Raw genomic sequence first — 6,157 nt, 5'->3', positions numbered from 1 at the left:
TTTGACTCACAGGCTGTGTGCACACTATACATTGAAGGTGCATTTGATACAAATTGCTTCCCTGGGAACTATACCCTCTCTCATATAGAACTACAATTCCCGGCACCCTGAAAAAACTGTATTTCCCAAGATTCTTTGGGGAAAGCCATGCTGTAAATGCAAGTTGTATACAGATAGCTCAACCAGTAGATCTCATCCAACTCTGATTCATCTCTGGTGCGAATATGCTGTCTATGCTACAGTCAGATCCAGTTCAAGATGTTCTGCTGTCTGAGGTGGAACAGCAAATGGTTATATACACACCCTGCCAAGATGCATCATACTCAAGTCTGGACAAATTATTTCTGACACCCGAAGCAGAAAATTGCACCAGTACCGCCCCCTGGGAGTAAAAATACAACAATAATAAATTAAATAAACAATTTGCTGCCCTTGCATGACACCCAAAAACCACCGCCTCAGGCACCTGCCTTGTTCAATCCAACTAGCCAATGGGAGACTGGCCCCAGTTCATCTTTGTTATTTGCTGCCTCGGAAGCTGTCCTGTGTCTGGTTTTGATTACACATCCACCTCTGGCTTCTCTGATCTTTGTCTGCTGCTCTGGAACTTAACTCCAACTATTTTAGACCATGTGTCAGTTTCTGGGCACCTGAGTCAGATCTCCTTGGCCCTGGAAGCCAACTACATGGAGCCTGCTGAGGCCTGGCACTCAATTTTGGGGAGAGTATGGTTTCTGTATGAGTAGGGATGGCCTTTGGAAGAAGGATGATAGATGCCTCATCACTTGTCCTCATCACATTTTGAGGATTCCTATTATAAAACCATCTCCCTTGCTATGACTTGTGCTTTAAGGTAGTGATGTGTCCTACTAAACACAGGACTCCTTATTTGAAGGGCTATATGGCCTAATCCCAGTTTAAAGAGAAAGACCCCTAAGAGGGGAATGCAGGATCCTTGAAGTTGCCTATTAGCAGTTAAGCACATGGGCAGCAAGCTGAACATATATATTAGTCTCAGTCTGCCTACCTGTGGCAAGGCTTATATTTATTTAAAACATACTAATTATTTCCAAATTTACTCTGAGTGGAACTTAGGTGGAATGTATACACCTATTTTAAAAAGCTGTGAAAATGCTTTTTTTTAAAAAAAAAAAAAACTTTTGAAAAAATTATTGAATTTGCCATAGCTCACTGTCGCCATCTAGTGTCATATTTGTATATTGCACTTTACAACACACTTAACATGTTTTATTTGCAGCTGTATATCTCAGTCCTTAGTTTAGCACCACATTACAATTACATATGACTCAAGCCAAACTATGGTTTTACTATTCCTGTGTGTGCTTCCTCTTTTTGAAGGTGTTTACTTAGCCATCCACCTCTAACTAGGCTATCAAAATCAACACTTTGAAAGCAAAGGTTGAAAACCAGTGGAAAGAAAATGGGATATATTGTTTGATAAGCAAAAACCCACTTAGATTTTTACAAGTGTTTGGGAATTCCAAACCACACACCCCAAATCACACTGAGACTGTTGAAATTCGTATCCAATCATGAATACATGACTTGAAAGATTCATTGAAAACAGCAGGCTTTGCTTTTAACTCGGGGTTTTAGAAGTGTTGTGTAATGTACCTACATTTTTTGTAAGCATTTACCACTGTGACTGGCTCTTATACCTTGTAAATTAGGCACTGCTTTGAAAATGTAAAAACACTCCTACGCAGTTAATCATGGCTGTCTTTTCCAGATCTCTCAAGTTTGGTTTCAGAGAAATTGTTCCGTTAAAGATTTGATAGGAGCATTAAGTATATATAAGTTTCCATGGTTGTCCCTTACAAGAGTTTATCCAATAAACAAGAGAATCTGAAGGCTGTTTTTATTGCTTTGATTATAATTACCATGGTACCATTTGGACAGTCTGAAAGCTGCACCCAAGGCTATTGGAACAAACAAACCAAAAAAAGCTATCTCCAGTCCCTTCCCACAGTTTTGTTTAACCCGTCAGATATATTGGGGCAAAATTCCATTTTATCCTGATAGCCCTGAATGTCCTTTGCAGGAAAGTGGGATAAAAATATCACAATTAAGTCAATTAGATTCAAAATACAAATGTACCCAAATCACATAGTGATTCGCATGGTATACACACCAAGTGCTGGAGCCCATATATATATATGAAAAGTTGGAAGCATTAGAGAGTCAGTGTTATTGCAAACAATTGCACCGCCCTTTGCATCAATGTGGTGCAACATGGTGGTGTTGAACCTGGTTTGGATGCAACACCAAATGCAATACATTGACTTTACATGAATGAATCTTGGCTACAGCTTGAAGTTAGTAAAGAGAGAGCCAGGCTGGGACGACACAGAAAGCCAAACCTTGTGTTATCTCAGCATGATGCAGGAGTAGCAAAGCACAGCTGCTTTGCTACTCCTGTATCATGCTGAGATAAGGGCCCACATACACACACCTTACTGGTAAACCATCATTTGGAATATTGTGACATGCGAACCAAGCTATAGGTTGCACTAAACCACAGTGTGTCCTTTTCAGACGTAACAGTAAACCATGGTTGGTGTTAAACAGGAAGCTGATATTTCCAATTTCCTTCTCACCGTCGCATCAAAAGTGGAGAGGGACAGAATAATGTGCGCTCACAGGTTCACTTAGGTAATGCTAAACAGTGGTTTGTTTGGTAGGACATCTGAACTGGACAATTGAGGGTTGTTGTCATCCACATGCTGTGTTTGATAGCAGCGAGAGGGCGTTTTATGGGACAGGGAGTGGAAATGTGACACAAACACTAGTTTATTTTACATTCTTCCATATGAACCAAGGGTAAGGAGCTTCAGGCCCTCCAGATGTTGCTGAAGTGTGGCTATCATCCCTGACCATTAGCTGACAGGAGCTGGACTCCAACATCTGGAGGACCGCAGAGTCCTCACCCAATAGAAACCATACTTCTTTTGTTTATTCCAAGCAGCTAATTATGATTTAAGGGAGGATCAGCAGAGCTTTTAGAAAATATGTCCACCTCCTGATAATCAAGGTAGCTTCCAGCATACACTACACAAACCCAGTTAGGAATGACCCTATGATTTCAGCAGTACCAATGCCTATGACTGCAGGATTGCAGCCTTATACTCAATCCTAAATGTCTTTGCTTGGAAGGACTTGCTTCTGAGTAACCAAGTACAGAAGGCTCTGTTCAGTCATTCGAACAATGCAATCACCCCGAAGTCCTCCCTGCCCCCCACCTAGACCTGGTATTAATGTTGTAGTTTCCCTTTGTGCATGTATTTGCATACTAACCTTTTCTGCCCAGGCCTGCAGAGTTCCCCTTGCTTTTTAGACACCACAGATTGTTCTTTCTGTGATGCCTACTCGTACCTTGTGCCAAGTGCTATGGCCCCTGTTTATCACCCCATCACATTGTAATGCCTGAATCAGCTGTTCAGGAGACAGCGTTTTCCCTTAGTGACTGACTGAGCAGTGCTCTTTGTGGCCGGATGGATTTTCTGTCTCTCGCTCTGTGTCACTGGCTTTCTTTGTTGCTCTCTCTCCTTATACACCTCCTTGTTTCATGTGCTCTTTTGCCCCCTCCCTTTTTCTCCTCTAGGTCTCTTAAGGGACAATTACCGTTTCACTTAAGTGACTGTAGGTTGCTGAAATCTAGCATCTACAAGCCACTTTGTTTATATTTTTTTCACCTTGATTATCCAGGCCTGTCCTTTTATTCAAAATGCTGTTCCCCCCCCCCCCCGAAAAAGCTCTCTTAAAAATGAGCATCCTTCTCAGTGTGAAGGAGCAATATAATGCCTTGAAACACTTGTACCTCGGGTTACATACACTTCAGGTTACAGACTCCGCTAACCCAGAAATAGTACCTCGGGTTAAGAACTTTGCTTCAGGATGAGAACAGAAACTGTGTGACGGATGTGCGGCGGGGGCGGGAGGCCCCGTTAGCTAAAGTGGTACCTCAGGTTAAGAACAGTTTCAGGTTAAGAACAGACCTCCAGAACGAATTAAGTTCTTAACCCGAGGTACCACTGTAAACCCAAAAATAAACAAGGACAGCAACATGATTTTGTGTCCTGTATGTGTGTTTGTCGACAGAATGCACTTATTTATAATTTGATTTATATAAATATTCATGTACCACCTACTGCATTAAGTCTCAAGGTGGGGTGCATAGATATATAAGGAAAATCCAAACAATAAAATTGCAATACAGTTAAATAAAGTGCTGATAACCCAACAGGGCACATTGACCAAGCTCAAGCTTTCCCACTGGATGTTTAATTCCTCTAAGAAGCACTGAAACATCTTCAGTTTTGCTGCTTGTCAGAACACAGAGGGGAGCTGGTTCTGTAAAAAGGGAGCCAGTGCAGAGAAGTTGCTCCCTTTCGGGATTATTCACAGCGGAATGGGTCAATAACAGTCCCAAGACACCCAAGCTGCAATGATGACAGCCCAAAATGAAACAAAAGGCAATTGTTGACCTTTTGTACCAAAAACAGTAAGGTGCCCACTTCCTTTCCTCCAGGAATGATGGAGAACCTGCTAGACATGCCACTTTTCTGTAAAATCCATGACTTGGCAGAGAGAGAAATGACTCTTTGGGGACCACTGCTTCTTTGGTATCCTGTTTTGTAATTTACCTATATTTACCCTTTTCCTCTTGTAGGGCTGTGACTAGGTCTCCTCAACCTGGAGCAGCCAACAGCTTCTCGTCCCCTAAGTTTTATCCGTTTTTGAGATGCTGCTAAGATTCTAAGGCTTGCTTTTAGAGCTTAAGCCCCTTGGCCTCAGAGCAGAGATGTTTTGAGCGGCCATTGACATTTTGAATCTGTGGGGATTAGTTGCACTAATTAGCTGTGCTTCTAGGCCTCAGTGAACTCATTGCCTCTAGCTGAGCAATCCAGGGCATATTTGCTTAGAAGTGATATTCAGTGGGACTGACTCCCAGGTGAGTGTGCGTAAGATTGCAGCCGTTTGTGCACAGGTGCAATGGCACAGATATAATTCTATTCTCCTTCTACCATAACTAACCAGTCCCCCTTGGTAAACTAGGAGTCTAATGCAGTTCCCCTGATATAAAGGTAAAGGTACCCCTGACCATTAGATCCAGTCGCGGACGACTCGGGGATGTGACGCTCATCTCGCTCTCTAGGCTGAGGGAGCCAGTTTGTCCGCAGACAGCTTCCAGGTCATGTGGCCAGCATGACTAAGCCGCTTCTGGCGAACCAGAACAGCGCATGGAAATGCCGTTTACCTTCCCGCTGGAGTGGTACCTATTTATCTACTTGCACATTGACGTGCTTTCAAACTGCTAGGTGGGCAGGAGCAGGGACTGAGCAATGGGAGCTCACCCCCTCACAGGGATTCGAACCGCCAACCTTCTGATCGGCAAGTCCTATGCTCTGTGGTTTAAACCACAGTGTCACCCTCATCTCTTTCCCGATATAGTAAATGTCTTTTCTCTCTCCTTTGTTGGCAGAAACCTCACAGAAGTCTAATTTGTGGCCAACTCCACTGGTTCGCTGCAGCCTGCTCCCACGGCACTGTGGCAAATTGTGCACCCTGCAGGGCACAGGCTGCTCTTGTTCTGTATCTGGTGATCTAACTTTTTAAACAATTGATACTGCAGCAAAGTACTGATATTGACACATTTGCTTACTTGGGGAAGGAAGAACCTATTTGGAGACAACTCTAGATATGTCTGCCCTTGCTCACTCTCCCCTGCCTTCCTATTGTTTTGGATCTACAGAGCCCTCTGACTCAGAACGAATATCCCTGTCTGGAAACCAGGACTATAAAAGTGCTGTGTCAATTCGAATACTGTATGTTTTTTAGAGCAGCTCCTGATCGGAATCAACGCGTCGTAAGCCAGTCAATCACGATGCGGTGACAATGGAACAATAGCTGCTGCCCTCGAGCCTTTGGAGGCAGTTTATACAGCGAGAGCTTTTTGGAGTTACGTTGCACGATCCCCAGATAGCGGGGGAGATCCAAGAAGATCGATCTCCTCCTGCGTAAGTAGCGGGGAAACTATTAGGGCCGATAACAGGCTGCATTTCATCCTGTACTGTTAAAAGCGCCCCCAGAAAACTCCGGCACTAATGCGGTTTCGTAAGACCACTTATTGGAGTTG

This window comes from Podarcis gaigeae, assembly GCF_964106915.1.
Source record: "Podarcis gaigeae genome assembly, chromosome: 5".
NCBI classification, from domain to species: domain Eukaryota; kingdom Metazoa; phylum Chordata; class Lepidosauria; order Squamata; family Lacertidae; genus Podarcis; species Podarcis gaigeae.
This window is presented reverse-complemented; position numbering follows the sequence as displayed.